This window comes from Mustela nivalis, assembly GCF_964662115.1.
Source record: "Mustela nivalis genome assembly, chromosome: 3".
In the NCBI taxonomy this organism is placed as follows: domain Eukaryota; kingdom Metazoa; phylum Chordata; class Mammalia; order Carnivora; family Mustelidae; genus Mustela; species Mustela nivalis.
The window spans coordinates 105,502,103-105,519,429 of record NC_139022.1 but is presented as its reverse complement, the minus strand read 5'-3'; the positions used below and the strand labels follow the sequence as shown (position 1 = coordinate 105,519,429).

General features: G+C 45.6%; 1 long non-coding RNA gene across 1 annotated transcript; it reads right to left on the bottom strand.

Annotated features, from left to right (window-relative positions):
- Nucleotides 1-9,374: 9,374 nt before the first annotated feature.
- On the bottom strand, nt 9,375-10,540 carry LOC309860809. Its single transcript, XR_014309649.1, has 2 exons — nt 10,251-10,540; nt 9,375-9,618 (listed from the first exon to the last, which is right to left on the bottom strand). It is a non-coding gene; the product is annotated as an uncharacterized lncRNA (long non-coding RNA).
- Nucleotides 10,541-17,327: the final 6,787 nt, after the last annotated feature.

Genomic DNA, 17,327 nt, shown 5'->3' with positions numbered 1-17,327 from the left:
TCTGCTCTTCAGGGCCGGAGTGCCTCCTCCTTTCCCAAACAAACCAAGAAGCCCAGTTTCCACACAACCAGCAATGGGTGCTCTCCTCCGAGAAAATCATTTCAGCCTCTTCCAAAGCTTATTTCTCCTCAGAACCAACTTCTCACTCCAGAACCCTTTCAGATCCAATAACCAGACTCCTGAGAACCAAACTGTTCATCCTTTATTCAACCAATGAGTGGAGCATCTACTGTGGGCGAGTTGGTCCAGGGGATTTGGAGGGGGTCTTGGAGAAAGAGAGAAAAAATCTATCCCCGTCTGCCAGTCACCTTTGAATCTATTTTTTTTTAAAGATTTTATTTATATATTTGACAGGCAGAGATCACAAGTAGGCAGAGAAGCAGGCAGAGAGAAAGGAGGAAGCACACTTCCCGCTGAGCAGAAAGCATGACTCGGGGCTCGATTCCAGGACCCTGGGATCATGACCTGAGCTGAAGGCAGAGGCTTTAACCCACTGAGCCAGCCAGGTACCCCTGAATCTATATTTTTAAAGATTGTATGTATGTATGTATGTATGTATTTATCTTAGAGAGAGAGAGTGGGAGGGAGGAACAGATGGAGAGGGACAAGCCGACTCTCCGTGGGGCTCCATGCAGGGCTGGATGTCATGATCCTGAGATTATGACCTGAGCCTAAATCAAGAGTGGCACGCTTAACTGACTGAGCCACACAGATGCCCCAACTCTGAATCTCTTTAGAGCCAACTGTGAGTTTCCTCAAACTAGCTTCTCAAAGACAGTGACTCTCCTCTTGCTGCTTTGTCACAACCGATTTTCAGTCATCTCAACACCAACATCTCCAGCTGTCAACCTTCTCAAATCAGTGATGAGGCCAACAATACCTTGGGAGTATTCCTCACCTCTTCCTCTGAGCAAAGGGGAGGTGCCTGGCTGGCTCAGTCAGTAGGGCATGTGACTCTTGATCTGATGGTTGTGACTTTGAGCCCTACACTGGGTGTAGAGATCACTTAAAAATAAAATCCTTAAAAATAAAATAAAATAAAATAAAATCCTTGGGGCACCTGGGTGGCTCAGTGGGTTAAGCCTCTGCCTTCAGGTCAGGTCATGATCTCAGGGGCCCGGAATTGAGACCCGGATCGGGCTCTCTGCTCGGTGGGGAGTCTGCTTCTCCCTCTCTCTCTGCCTGACTCTCTGCCTACTTGTGATCTGTGTCTGTCAAATAAATAAATAAAATCCTTAAAAAAATAAAAAGTAAAAAAAAAAGAAAAGAAAAAGAAAACCTTTCTATTTATGAAAGTAAAAGAAAAAATAAGACTAAGCAAAAAATTATTTTCTAGAATCTGGCTTGATGCGGGGGTCTTCATGAAGGTCCCCTGATAGCGTATTCTCTCCCCCTGCAGGGATTTGCTGCTTCAGTTGTAAGGTGTTAAAGACGAGTGCTTAAGAAAAGATTTCTAGAGACTCAGCGTTCCAGGTTCTTTGCTGTGTGGATACAAATTGCCTGTTTCCTTGCAGGTGGGTCATTTGATGGAGGCTCGCAGAATAGAAGCACCCGAGAGCTGCTGCTGGCTTCTAAATTTGAGGGCTGAGGGTTTTCTAAAAATCAGGAAGGACTTGTTTTATTAACTTGCTGAGCTCCCTCAACTACGTCTTAGAGAACTCTTGAGATCTTGACCCATCTTTGAATTATCTCTCTCCCCATTTCCAATATACAATTCCTGCATGTTACTAGGCTCCAAGCCTTTCTCTTCAATTTCTTTCTTTTGTTTATTGATGAGTTGATGTTAACCAGGTGGTCTTGTTGGTTATTCTTGGATCAGACTGTTTGCTTTGTGGGGTTCCCACTTATTAAGCAATAAAAGGAAGAACACAAGTCTGGGTAAGGGTAACTTTAACTCAGCACTGGGCCATTCAAAGTCTATGCTGTTCCTTTAGCCCCAGTCTGTTATCCAAAAAGCATTTATAAAATACCTACCTCATGTTAGACCTTGAGCATGCAGAGATATATGCGATCGAATCTGGGGCAGCACAGAGTTGGGTGTGGGGGAGATTTGGACATAAATAAGTACCTTATAGTGTAAAATATTAGAGGTGTGTATGGAACAGGGAATGACTAATTCTGTCAAGGAGAAGCAGATGTAGGAAAAGGGTGTGGGAGAAAGACTGGGAGTTCACAGAAGGATTTGCAGCAAGGATTTAAAGGCAAGGCGGTCAGTGTGTTCAGAAACCAATGAATTAATGGTAGTGTGGCCAGGAAGCAAGGAGAGGAGGGGCAGGGAACACGGCTGGAAAGGCAGGTCGGGGCCAGGTTTGGAAGCCTGTACTTTTCCTAGAGGCAACAAGGACTCAAGTGTTGTGAGAGAGAAGACCAACAACTTAGTATGACAGTGTTTCTGGGGTGTTTTGAAAGGTCATACTACTTCCTGCCTCCCTGGGAGGGTCCTGGTGCCCTTGTTCCACTTGTAATTTAGTTATTGCAGTAGTAACAGTAATGATAACAATAATTTGGGCTGGTCATTTGAGATCCTACACATGCTCTTTAATTTCAACTTGTAATAAAGTATGAGTCACTCAAGCCCAGCTATTCGTTTCAGCCCATTTTCCTTCAAATAATTTAGAACGTGTAAATATGCTCCAATTTAATGGGTAATCAGTGTCTCATATATATATATATTTAGGTTTTATTTATCTTTTTCCCTTTTAAAAATATTTAATTTATTTATTTGACAGAAAGAGACAGTGAGAGAGGGAATATAAGCAGGGGGAGTGGGAGAGGGAGAAGCAGGCTCCCCACTGAGCAGGGAGCCTAATGTGGGACTCAATCCCAGGACCTCGGGAACATGACCCAAGCCAAAGGCAGACACCTAATGACTGAGCCATCCAGGCACCCCAAGGTTTTGTTTTTTTTTTAAGTAACTTCTGTACCCAGTGTGGGGCTTAAACTCATGACCCCGAGTTCAAGAGGCACATGCTCTCCCAACTGAGCCAGCCAAGTGCCCCACAAGCCATATATATATATATATATATATATATATTTTTTTTTTTTTTTTTTTTTTAAGATTTTATTTATTTACTTGACAGACAGAGATCACAAGTAGGCAGAGAGAGAGAGGAGGAAGCAGGCTCTCCGCTCCGCGGAGAGACTGATGCAGGGCTCCATCCCAGGACTCTGGGATCATGACCTGAGCTGAAGGCAGAGGCTTTAACCCACTGAGCCACCCAGGCGCCCCAAGCCTCATATTTTTTGTTTAAGTTTTTAAACATTCACAAAAGGAGGAGAGAATAGTGTAATAAACCTCTCTGTATCTATCAAGCGTTCAACAACTGCCAGTTCACGGCTATCTAGTTTTGTCTATACTGCCCTTCACTGCCACCACACATTGGATTATTTTGAAGAAATTCCAGACATTATATAATTTTCTGTGTGAATACTTCAGTATATATCTTTATGAAGTATTTTTTAAGGTCTTTGGTTAAATCAGGGCCTTAGATAGACCATGCTTTCCATTTGGTTTATATATCTCTTAAGGTTCTTTTCCTCTGTAATAGTTCTTTTTGGCCTTTATTTATTAAAGAAATCAGGTTATTTGTCCTGAAGAATTCTCTACTTTTGGACTTTGACAAACTTCACTGTTTTTTTCCCCCCTGTAAGGTTTTTTAATATGTCCTTCTATCCCATGAAGTTCCTATAAACTAGTTGTTATACCTAGAGGGTTGATTAGATTCAAGTTCACGTTCTTTTTTTTTTAATATTTCATTTATTTATTTGACACAGAGAGAGAGAGAACAAATGGGCAGAGTGGCCACAGAGAGAGAGAGAGAAGCAGGCTCCCTGCTCAGCAGGTGACTTGATCCCAGGACTATGGGATTATGACCTGAACCAAAAGCAGACAGACACTTCACTGAGCCACCAGGCATCCCTTCAGGTTCACTTTTTAAAAGACACTATTTATTTGCTGTTGTAACATATCCAAAGGCACATATTTTTTTATTGTCTAATTTTCTAGATATATTTTAAAAATTGAAATACATATAATGTAAAATTCCTCATTTTAAAGTATACAATTCAGTGTGTTTTAATATATTCACAACATTGCGGTACACTATGTTGTACCGCAATGTTGCATCTCTAATTCCAGAACATTACCATCACCCCTAAAAGAAATCTCATAACTATTAGCAATCACTCCCCATTCCACATCCAGTCCCCACCCCCACCAGGAAACCACTCCTCTTATTTTTCTGTGCATTTGCCTGTTCTGGGGATTTCATATAAATGGAATAATACAATATGTAGCCTTTTCTATCTGACTCTATTCACTTAGCATAATGTTTGTAAGATTCCTGTATGCATCAGTACCTCATTCTATTTTGAGGCTGAATAATATTCCATTATATGGATATACCACTTTTTGTTTACCCATTCATCAGTTGGTGGACATTTGGATTGTTCCCCTTTTGGCTATTACAAATAATGCTGCTGCTATGAACATTATATAGAGATTTCTATGTGGACATGTTTTCACTTCTCATAGGTGGTCTCTTTTTATGATGTTAAAATTAATTGGTGGATTCAAGTATTAATGGGATTAGAAAGTTCCTTTAGTCTTCCACCCAATAGAATTCCTGATGACTGGTGATCCTTATCTAAATCCATTATCTTACAGAGGTTACAGAATGGTGATTTTCCATTTCATTCCATTTCATTTATTAGCCAGAATCTAACAATAAAGAATTTAGACTAAATGACGTTTGTTAAGGGTTGTCTAGCTGGCTCAGTCAATAGAGCTTATGACTCTCGATCTCAGGGTTATATGAGTTCAAGCCCCATGTTAGGGGTAGAGTTTACTTAATAATAAAAAAAAAAAAATCAAACTTGTTCAAAACCAAAGGGCAGGATAAATACTTGACTGTTTTCTTTCTTTTATCAAATAACAATATTTTGAACTTTCCTATATAGAACCCTAATAAATTCTGGGTCCCTACATGGTTAAGGCTCTAGGTGGAGTTACAAATAGAGAATTATAATCCTGGAGCGAGAAAATAAATATTTTATTCCAATCTCTACTTGAGGAATTATAGGGGATCCATTCAATGCCTCATAGCGATAGTTCATAAAATTCCTCCTATTTCTCTCTTTCCAGCCCATCTCTTCCAATTCTCCATCCTCTTCCTGGTTCTTTCTTATATAGATCAGTTTAGCCTCTCTGTCCCAATTTTTCCCTCTCCCAGCCTCTCAGGTTCTACATCTCATTCTCTCTCTCTAACCAGCAGCACCCCTCTCCTCCTTCCCCAGCATTTCTGATTCTACATTTAAAAAGATCCAGGAACTGGAGTGGCAAAGACCAAACTCTTTTTTTTTTTCTTTAAAGATTTTATTTATTCATTGGATATAGAGAGAAATCACAAGTAAGCAGAGAGTCAGGCAGAGAGAGGGGGAAGCAGGCTTCCCATTGAGCAGAGAGCCCGATCTGGGGCTCGATCCAGGGCTCCATCCCAGGACCCTGACTGAGATCATAACCTGAGCAGAAAGAGGAGGCTTACCCCACTGAGCTACCCAGGCATCCAAGACCAAACTCTTTATACTAGAAAGTGGAAGTACCCGGCTAGCTCAGTCAGTAGAGCATGAGACTCTTACTAGAAAGTGGGATTGGATTCTAAGCTGGAAAACTTTTTTAAAAATGATTTTATTTATTTATTTATTTGTCAGAGAGAGAGAGAGAGAGAGAGAGCGAGCACGTGCACGTGAGTGAGCGGGTGCACAAGCCTCGATCCTAGAACCCTGGGATCATTCATTAGATCTAATGATCTGAATTAGATCTAATTATCTGAATTAGATCATTAGACCTGAGCTGAAGGCAGTGGCTTAACTGACTGAGCCACCCAGGTGTCCCTAAGCTGGAAAACTTTTGATGGATAGGTAAAAGGAGAGAAAAAAATGGAGGGATATTCACCTAATAAATCTTACCATCATATGTATTTTCTGCAATGATCATGCATAAAAAATACATTAAAGGAATAAAAAATACATAAATAAAATGTTAAAAAAAATTTTTTTAAAAGATTTTGTTTATTTATTTATTTGACAGACAGAGATCACAAGTAGGCAGAGAGGCAAGCAGAGAGAGAGGAGGAAGCAGGCTCCCTGCTGAGCAGAGCCTGATGCGGGGCTGGATCCCAGGACCCTGGGATCATGACCTGAGCCGAAGGCAGAGGCTTTAACCCACAGAGCCACCCAGGCGCCCCTTTTTAAAAAAAATTTTAAAAAGATTTTATTTATTTATTTGACAGGGATCACAAGTAGGCAGAGAGGCAGGCAGAGGGGGAGGTGGGAAAGCAGGCTCTGTGCGGAGCAGAGAGCCCTATGCGACGCGGGGATGGTGGGTGGGGCTCCATCCCAGGGTCCTGGGATCATTACCTGAGCGGAAGGCAGAGGCTTTAACCCACTGAACCACCCAGGCACCCCAAAGAAAATGTTTTTAAACATCAAAGGGATGGTAGGAAAAGAAAGAAAGGAGCACTACACTCTTTCACTTTCCAGTTCCCTTTTCTCTCTACATAGACTGCTGCATCCTTGACTTGCTATTCCTGGGAAAGTGAAGTGGAACCTTTCCTCTGACTCAGGATTCCAAGTGTTTCCCACCCCCACAGCCCTGCAGCAGGGGTGGGAGCAGTGGAGTCTTCTCCTGTAGCAAGGTACAGGATCCTCTGGGAGAGGCCACTGGGAGCCTTCCCAGGGGAGAGGCTGCAACTCTGTGGTCTCCCTGATTGATCACTGGGTTCTCCAACCTCTTCTCCAAAAAGGACCCCTGTTGGGCAATAAGGAGACCTCCTAAGGGCTGTTGTGTTTATATGTTTTTGCATCTCTTAGGGAAATGTCAAAGCATGGGATGGGGTGGGTAGTGGGTAGTGAAGCCCTCTCAAGGTTTCCTCTTGCCTTGGGAATCTGGATTGGAGATGACCAGAGCCCCAAGACACAAGGCCCATGTGAGCCAGGCCCATCCATCGAAACCCTAGAAATAGTCTGGTGGCAAGTCTGAACTAAAACAAGGGAACACTCCTGGCCAGGTTCTCGCTTGTGTGGCAAGCACTACAGAAATGTAGGTGTGGTCAGATTTTTGTGGTCTCAGCCTATGTGAGCAAAAGCTCCTGAGGACATGGAGAAGCCTTGGTGGCAGCAAGGCCAAGTGGTCAAGCCCAGGTACTCTGGAACCACAGAGTCAAGTTCTGATCCTTCAGTATGTTGTTCACATTACTTAGTGATCACAGACAAGTTCCCTACTTTGTGAGCCTTAGTTTTCACCTGTAGAAAATGGACATAATGGTTCCATCTCATTTGTTGCTGGTGAGGATTATATAAGATAATGTCTACAGAGTGCCTGGCCCACTCCCATTAATTGGGAGCTCGTGTTATTGAGGAGCCCACAAACTTTAGCCTCCTTATCTCTAAAACAGGGATAACAGTAGGATCAACCTGAGGGCAACGATTTGATAAGATAATAAATGTAGCATGGCTGACACAATATTTATACATAAATATTAACCATTAATACTATTAATACTTCCTTTGTTTTGCTTGAGGTCACTACCTGATAGTGCCCTTCTCCTATTGTTTTCTTCCTCACCCTGTTCTGGTTGCCAGGAGTCTTCTCATCTTTTTGGACAGAAGACTTGCAGAAAGAAAAATGATCCAGGAGTCTTTCTCCTTCCTGAGAACTGCCTCTCCTCCCCTCCCATCACAGTCAAATCCAGGGCTTTACTACTCATGTCTCTCCTGGGCAAAGCTCTTGCCCAAGGGTTCATTTTAGAGACTTCTATAATCTCAAGAGGATCAGTATTAATCTTCCCCACCTACAAGATGAGTGACAGCTTAAAGCCCAGTGCTTCCCAGCCAGGGAAAAAAATGGAAGTTTCCTTTTTTTTCTCAGTGTCTCTCCCCGCCTCCTTTTTGCGGGGGAGCTGAATGTGCTCACTCTGGAGGGAGTGAGGGAAGCCGGGGCTGGCTCTCATGCAATTTTGCCTAGACGAAGCTGGCAGCTGGGAACCACTTTCCCTCAGCTTGCCCTCTGCCGGGGAAACTCCATGACGGAGACAAGGCAGCTGGCAGGGGTTGCCTCAAGTTTGAGGATGCTGCTGCTGCTGCATTGCCACATATAGCCATACAGGACCCTGCGTCCATGGAGACCGATGTCAATGCCCATTTTGTTCCTGAGCACCTCCTAGAAGGGCAGTAGCTTGGGACCCAGGTGGGGTTAGGAATTCTTTTTCAGTAGCAAGGTAACAAATATAAAGAAACACAAGACCTAGTATAAAGAATATGAGACTGGGGAGGTGCCTGGGTGGCTCAGTCATTGAGCATCTGCCTTCAGGCTCAGGTCATTATCCTAGGGTCCTGGGATCAAGCCCAACACTGAGCTCCACATCGACCCCACATCAAGCCCCATGTTGGGCTCCCTGCTCAGCGGGAAGCCTGGTTCTCTCTCTCCCACTGGGAATCTGGAGACTCTGGGTTCAGGTCCCAATGCTACCACTCCATGACCATGTTATTTTTGGTCAATCTGCATAAGATCTTTGTCCAAATTTTAGTTTTCCCATTTGTAAAATGAGTGTCCTAATACCTTTGTCATAGGGACTTGGGAAGAATCAATTGAAATAATGTATGGGAAACTACAAAACAGGATATGGTTAATAAATATTCATGTATTCCACAGAGGGACTAAGGAGAAAGGAAATCACTGGCTTCTGGAGGCTTTATGGTTTATCAGCTTATTCTACAGAATTAAGCACTGGGCATCATGCCATTTGTTGGGTGCCTGGTTTTAGTGAAGATATGTGTTTATCGTTCACCACAAGATCTGAAGAGACTCCCTAAATATTCTGGGCCTCAGAACTGGTTTCTCTGGGTGGTGGAGGATCAACATGTAGGGCAGAAGGAACCTGTTCCTCAGAGATCCAATCAGCATCTCCCTTAAGTCCTTTGCTGCCCTCCATGAACCAGACCCTCTTTTGCGCCACCAGCACCATTCCCATCCTGGGGGAAGCCAGAATGACACAGCTACGTGTTACCCAACGATCGACAGTGCAGGGAAGGAGCTATGTCCCTGCTGGAACTGAAAAACATCCTTGAGGGCTGCAACTTTTATAGGAAAGGTTACCATGCCAACAACAGCCTCCTTGGCCAACAAGGATGAAAGGAAACAAGGCCGTGGGTGACACACATCTATTGTGTGTGTCCACAAACTTGCCTGGAACCTCTTAGGGGCTGCTAACTGCAGCTCAGCAGCATGGGGCTTGGACTAAAGGCAGGAAGATTCAGGTTAGATATAAGTGGGACTCCAGGACAGGCAGAACTGACAAGGGCAGGGCAGGAACAACAAGGGAAGATTGGGAAATATATTTCTGAGATTGATACCCATCTCTTGTTGAAATGTGTGGGTGTGGTACTGACAGCAGGTGTAGGAGGGGATGGTGTCCTAGATACCAGATTCTGGTTGTGATGAGAACTTCAACTTCCTATATGTTCTTTTTGTCCTTGCTGGATGGTCCTGGTCACCTATGCTCCAGGGTAGGTAGAGTAGAGCAGCAGCAGGGAGGACAGGTCACCTGTATGGTGGTGGAACTAAGAAAAGAGAGTATTAGGGACACACACACACACACACACACACACACTCCTCTGGTAAAGGTATCAAATCTTGGCAGTAAGGCCCCAGAGAAGCCAAAGAAAGGACCAGAAGAACAGCCAGCTACTCAAGCCCTTCCTATTTTCTTCTCCCACCTCCCTGCTGGGAAAGTGCACAGAGAAAGTCAATTAACCTATCAACTTCCCGTCAGGCACTTTATACACACACACACACACACACACACACACACACACACACCAATGCATTTGCTTATCACTACAACCTCACGAATCAGGAATTATTATCTCAATTTCACCTATGAGGAAATTGAGATTCAGGGAATCTCAATTCCCAACATCAACCAGTTGGTATGGGGAGAAGCTGGAATTGGAACCTTCTCTATGCGAATCTCACAGACTCGAAGGAAAACTAGACCTTAAAGTTGCCCTATTTTCGTCTGGAAAGATCTCTTCTGAACCCGTCGCCTCCCATATAGCCCTTCATCCAGGTTCCCAGGAGTTGCCTGGGAAAAGGCGTAAGGGACACAGGCATCTGGTGACTGGAAAAACCGGCCCACCTCCCCCGCCCCTTTCAATTGTTAGCGTTACAGAACCGCCAAGGAGGGCCTTACTCGCTCGTTGACGTGCTTAACGGGAAGCCTCTCATTTTCCGAGAGGAAACTGAGGCTCAGAGGAGAAGCCGCTGTACCAAGGTCACAGAGCGAGTGCCTGGCGGAGCTGGGAATCCAACTCCGCTAGGCCAGGCGGCAAGTCGGCTGGATCCCCCGCCGCGCCGGCCCCCGAGAGCCCCCTGCTGTCCCCCCATTCCTGTGGCCCCCGCCAGAGGAAAGGGTGGAGGAGGAGGGGACCGCTGGGGGGCGCCGGCCGCGGCCAGGGAGGGGCCCGGCGACCCAGCGCGCTGTGGGGGTGGCGCGGCGCGACGCGGCGCGGCGCCGGAAGCGGCCTCCATTCCGGGCGCACGGCCCGCCCCTCGCCATGTTTGGCGCTTCCTCCCCGGGCCCTACAAGGCGCTTCCTCCCTGTCCGAGGCCCATACAAGGCGTTTCCTTCCCGGCGCTTCTGGCAGACGGCCCGCGGGCGGCTGTGGGCGGGAGCCCACGGTCAGGAGACACGCTGCCAAGGAGGGGGCGGCCGGCGGCGCTGGGAACGCGCGGCCTGGCCTCCTCGCGGCCGGTCGTGGCTGAGGTAAACGCGGACAGGCGGACTTGGGAGTATACGTGCAGGCAACGTGCTTTCTTTTCGTCCCCAGAAGGGCTCAGGTTCCCACCAGCCCCACGGGTTTCATTTTTTTTGCCCCCCTGCCCTCCTCCATTTCTGAACACAGCACACTTTGCTGCAGAACCCTCCGCGGCTCCCAGCCTAGGGCCAGAAGCCCAAACAGCCAACTGGCGTGAGGGCCTGCCGCTCCTCCCTTGCTGCTTCTCTTGTTGCAAGTGGCTGTTTGGTGTTTGTCCTTTCCGCCCTTCTTGCTGTTTCTTGCGAGTCTTCCCGCCTTTACTAGAGCTGTCGGCTCTGGCAGGAATGCCCTTCTCACACCATTCTGGGAGAACTGCTACTTATCCTTTACTTGGTTGAGACATGTTGGCCATCTGGAAATCCTTCCCACCCCCAACTCCTAGGCATGTTATGTGTAATAACAGTATTGTACACCGTTTGTTTATTGAGGCTGCTATTTGATCTCACTCATCATTGCATTCCTGATACCTAGCTCAGTGAGAGTTTTGTTTTATCTGGGTGAGGAGAAAGAGGGAAGAGACTCTCTTTAGACCCCAGTGCCGTTTCACCATGGGCAGGGGTACCTGACTTTAGGTCTGTCCCCTATCACCCTGTGCTCCCTGTGGTTTCTTCAGCCCCAGAACTCTGCATAAGTAGTTTGACTCTGTAGGGAAGGTTGGAGGGATGATGTGGGAGAGCCAGAGCTGGGGCAGGTGTACATCTTCTGTGGGTCTGAGGTCTGGAGCAGTGCACACCGGCTGCCCCCACCACTCTGGAAGGCCCCGGTTGTTCAGCTTGACAACTCTGGTTTATCCACTGCAGGAACCCCAGCAGCAAGTCCTTACAGGCCTTCCCTGCAGCACCTCCAGGGACTTAAACCTGGCCCTGCCACGTGGTTACCCTGATCTGTCTGCCTGGAGATGAGCAAAGGTCAGAGAGAGGGACCAGACCTCAGCAGACCAAACCAGGAGCCTCTCCTGAACCCCTGCCCCCCAGCTTTTCCAGAAGTGCAACAGTCATCAGCATGCAGGCTTTCTGCTGGACCAGTGAGCGCGTGATTGTTGTGCCTCAGGTGAGGCAGGGAAACAAAAGCTCAGAGCTTGGGGCTGAATCAGGCAGGGAATATGCCCCAGAAAGGGCTTCTAGTGCCAAGCAGCCTTTGGGCTTGATCACTCACAGGCTCCCACTTTCTTGGTTGTGCACATTTGTGTATATGAGCGTGTGCACACTTGCCCTTACACACATGCTTATGCTTGCTCACACTCGCTCACACACACACACACACACACACACACTGAATAAGGCTGAAGGATAATGAGCTTTGTTGATCTCCCTGACTCCAGGTTGTCTGAGTGCCTGTGAATTGAATGGAGAGGAGATGAACTCTAAGGTTTAGGACTGAGGGTTTAGGGCTTAGATTTTTTTTGGGAAAATACCCCAAAACAACAAACTGCGTTTCAGGGCCTGGACTGCATACCCAGGGCTTTTGATGCCTCTGGCCTTGTTTTTCCATCTAAGGCTGCAGGCCCCCAGCAGCCTCCTCTTCCAACCACTGTCTAGGATTATGGGTAATGTAGTCCAGAGGCCAGCCTCTCTGTGGTGCTGGTTCCTGCCCTCCCCTCCTCTCCTTCCCCCTGCCAGCCACCACCCCCTTCTGCTCCAGGCTGAGGGCAGCACAGGGTGAGAAGGCGGAGCTTTCTCCTTGCAAGGCTGGGAGATCCCCTGCTGGAAACCAGCAATCTATTTATAGCTGAGCCTAGCAGAGGGGGAAGGCCTGATAGAAGCCAGGGAGCTCCAGCAGCCTTCTCTCTAGCTACAGAATTTGCAGGAACCCCAGGCCTCTGCTGGGCAGGCCTTGTGTTCTATTCTGGGTGAAAGGGCTTTGAGCCTCAGAAAGTCCTATGAAGCAGTAGGGGTCCTCGGCTGCTCCCTGCTTTGAGAGAAGTAGATTACTACGGTGGCCCTCAGACCTGGCTTTTGGGCCTAAGGTGGGAGTATTTGGAACCTGAGAATTGGTAAGGTGAGACTTTTTGCAGAAAAAGCCAGTGTGACACCCAGTATAATGCTTGCCTGGTATTTCTGTGCATTTTTGTTACTGTTTTTCTTTGCTTGCTTTCTCAACTAAGTTATATTATCTTAAATCACAGGAACTAAACCTTTTCTTGTCACCAACCCCTTCTTCATTCAGTTACAGGTGATCTTGCCAAAAGCAAAACCAAACCCTCCCTTACCAAGACTCGGTTGGATGCGATTTTTAGTCCCCCCACTGACCAATCCTTCCAGTGCCCTGTGCCTTTCTCATCAAAGCATGAAAGTTTTACTTGACTGGATTCCTCACTAGATTGGGCATTCCTTTCTGACATGGATTATGTCTCTGTTGTTGACTACAATAGCACCCATTGCCTGTCATCATAAACAATTATTGGATGAATATAAATAAATGAATATGAGCTTATGATAGCCAATATTGTTTGTGGAGTACTTGGTACATGCTTCACTCTCACCTTTAATCACAGTGTTTTACAGGTTGGAAAACAGCTCCAGCCATGTAACCTGTCTTTCACCAAGATCTTGATAGGTGTTAGAACTGTGATAGGAATTGGTATCTGACTTCAGAGTAGTGCTTAACTGTTGTAAGAGGCTGCTCTTATGGTGGTACCCAGCAGGAACATCTGGCTCCCAAACAGCAAGATGGAGGAGATGGTTAGATGAGGTGGACAGACATGTTTGAACTGACCTCACCCCATGACACAGCTAGTATAGCCAGCCAGGAGAGCTGCCAGGGAATCTTCCTAAGAAACTTAATGAGATAGACCTCTGATCTGCTAGAGGGTAAGTCCTGAGGCAGTGGCCATGGGGCCTGGAGATGACAGATGGGCTCTAGAGGCTGAGCAGTGGTGTTTGGGGACTCCTCAGATATACCAGGGACCTCTTATTTCTGAATCCAGTGGATTTTTTTAGTCTTCTTCTTACTTCAGTAATTTTTAGCAGCATTTGACTTGTATGTGATCATCTCTTCTTGAAGCCCTCTTTTTCATGGCTTGATAAACAGTGTTCTACTTGGATGTTAAGTGTTCCAGTGCTTTAAGACTCAGCTCCACATTGTCTTCTCAAATATGAAACAGATTTCAAAAATCTGCATTGTCATCCTCCTGCCTAAAACACCTGAATGACTTTTCATAATCTTCAGAATAAAGTTTCAAGTTCTCAGCAAGGCCTTGAAGCTTAGCTTGTTCTGTACTTGTTGGCCTCTCTTCTAGTTTCATTTTCTGTTGCACTCCTTCATTCTCTGAGCTTCCTCCACACTGGTCTTCACCTACCTGCTCAACTGTACTCTCCCCCTCCTTCCCAAGTGTTGGGAAGTTCCTCATCTTTGCCTAGTTAACACCTTTGTGCTTAGTTCAAGAGTCATTGTTCTTTTTTTAAAAATTTTTAAGAGATTTTATTTATTTATTTGACAGAGATCACAAGTAGGCAGAGAGGCAGGCAGAGAGAGGGGGAAGCAGGCTTCCCTCCGAGGAGAGAGCCCGACTTGGGGCTCTATCCCAGGACCCCGAGATCATGACCTGAGCCGAAGGCAGAGGCCCAACCACTGAGCCACCCAGGTGCCCCAAACGTCATTGTTCTCAGAAAAGCCTTCTCTGGGCTCTCTGGCTTGGTCAGAGTCCTGTGCAATAGACTTCATATGTGTTCATTGTAATAGGAATTTCACATTGCTCAGGCTTTAACTAGCCTGAAAGCCCACTGGGAAGGCAGTTGTGGTCTTTTGATCCTTATTGTATTGTAGGGTCTAGGATAATACTGCCTGGGGGTAGTCACTTATTTTATGGAACAAATGGAAGAAACAGTTTATTTAACAAAACACCCTATGTTAAATTTGAAGGAGGCGAAAGAGAAGTTGAGTAAGGTTAAGTTAAATTGTGTACAAGGTCACGCAGTTAGTAAGTGGCAGAGTTGGAACATAGTTGTCTGGTTCCAGTCCCTGTGTTCTTAACTCCCCGACCTGTGCTGCCTCTCTACCTGTTAAGTACTTTTTGAAAATAAAGAGAATGGAAGAAGGGAAGAAGAAGGGTATCTAAGAGACAAAGGAACTCCTGCTGTCTCCACTTATGGAAATGGCAGAGTTGGAGATTAAGAATAAAAGATTAGGGGAGTTTGTGTGGCTCAGTCGGTTAAGCATTCAATTCTTGATTTCAACTCAGGTCATAGTTTTAGGGTGGTGAGATTGAGCCCTGCATGAGGGCTCGGTATGAGGTCTGCTTAAGATTCTTTCTCTCCCTCACACCCTCTCTCCACCCCCTCCCCTTCTCTCTTTGGAAAAAGAATGAAAGATTAGGATATTAGCTGTGCTTGTAGTGAGCATAGTATAATTATAGAGTTGTCCAATCACTATGTTGTACATCTGAAGCTAATGTGACATTGTGTCAACTGTGTTTCAGTTAAAATGAAACATTAGAATAGAATAAACAAGTCTAGAGGAAAAAAAAGAATGAAAGATTACATTCTATCAAAAGAGCTGTAGGAATGGCTAATAAGCACATGAAAAGATGCTCAACATCATTAGTCATCAGGGAAATGCAAATGAAAACCAGAATGACACCAGCAGTGAACAATCCAAAAAGGAAATCAAGAAAACAATTCTATTTATAGTAGCATTCAGAAGAATAAAATACCCAGGAATAAACTTAATCAAGGAAGTGAAAGATTTGTACATAGTTGAAGGAAACTAAAGACCTAAATAAATGGAAAGACATACCATATTTGTGGATTGGAAGACTTAATATCTTTAATATGGCAATACTACCCAAAACAATCTACAGAGTCAGTACAATCTGTGTCAAAATTCCAGTGGTCTTTCTTGCAGAAATGAAAAAGCTAATCCTCAAATTCATATGGAATTACAAGGAGACCTCCCAATGCCTCAGTGGGTTCACCAACCTGGAAGCTCTTTGAACCCCATAATTTAGAAAGAGTTTTAATGGAAGCATCATTACACAGACATTCATTAAATCATTGACCATTGGTGATTAACTTAACCTCCAGACCTTCCTTCTGCTAAGTGGGGCTGAACATTCCAAAACCTGATTAGGCCTTTCTGGCAACCTGGCTCCATCCTGAAGCTATCTAGGGGGACCCTGCCACTAGTCATCTCATTAGCATATGAAATGCACTCATCACTGTGGAGACTTCAAGGGTTTTAGGAGCTATGTGCCAATACCTGGGGAAAGAGACCAAATATATATTTCTTAATGTATCACACTCCTCAGCAATAAAAGGGAGTAAACATGTAATAACATGGATGTTTCTTAAAAGTTAATTTAAAAGGAGCTAAATCAAATAAGTGTAACCATGTAAAAGACTACATGTTGTACTTGTCTAGTAATACAGAGTTTCTAGGAAAGGCAAACTAGGGAGTCAAAGCAGATCAGTGGTTGGGTAGGGCTGGGAGTGGGAGCAGGATTGACTGCTGAAGGGCACACAACCCTTTTGGGGCAATGGACGTTGGATTGTGTTTGTGCAGTTGTACAGATCTATTCCATAAACTATATTTACAGTGGGTGAACTTTAAAGTTTTTAAATTATATCTCAATAAAGCTGTAAATAAACAATAACAAAAGATGATAGCTGGGTGAAAATAATCAGTGTCCTAAAATCTGAGCGGCATCCTGGTCTTTGGATCAAGACAGGACCAACCCCTCTGCCTCTCCAAACCTAGTTCTCTCTCCAGGCTCCCCTCCTGCTTACCAGGCAGGTCAGGTAGTCCCAGATGAAGTGGGAGCCATTCTGCCCATCGCTTCTTTTCCAGCACTCCTCACTCTGTCATTCCTTACTACCTGCCTCTGCTCCTGAAGGACAGGGATAGTGCCTGCCATTGTTCATCACTGTATCCCAGCATCTTGCACAGGCCCAGCACACAGGATAGGTCTCTAAATGCTCAAATGAAAGAATAAGACCAGGTTAACCCAGATCTAATTTAAGGAATGGTGTGGTAGTGGACTGTGTCTGTGGAATCAGAAAGCTGGGGAGATTGGGTTTCTGAGGGCCTTTGCTCAGCTGCCAAGGGAAGGGCAACCCCCTTCCTTCTGTGCTACCTATCTTCAGAATTAGAGTTTGATAGGGGTGTAAGGGAGGGCCTCCAGCCCTGAGTACAGGAATGCAACATTATCTAAAGGAACTTCACCTCCTCTTCCCTAGATGACATCCTGCCCTATTACTGATAGAGTCCTTTTCTGGAGGCCTTTCAGTGGGGATTGTATCATGAGATGGTTGGTCCATCCCATCCCTTGGACAGCCTAGGCTGAGAATGTATGTGGCTCTGGATGGCCATGTAACATGGGGCAGGTGTCCCCACATCACACTGGTTATTCCTCCTTCTTAATCCCACTCCGATCTCCCACCTATCTTCTCCCATGTGGCGGATTGTCCCTGCTTCTTTGCCCTTACCTTAAAAGATCCTTGACATTGCTTGGAGAG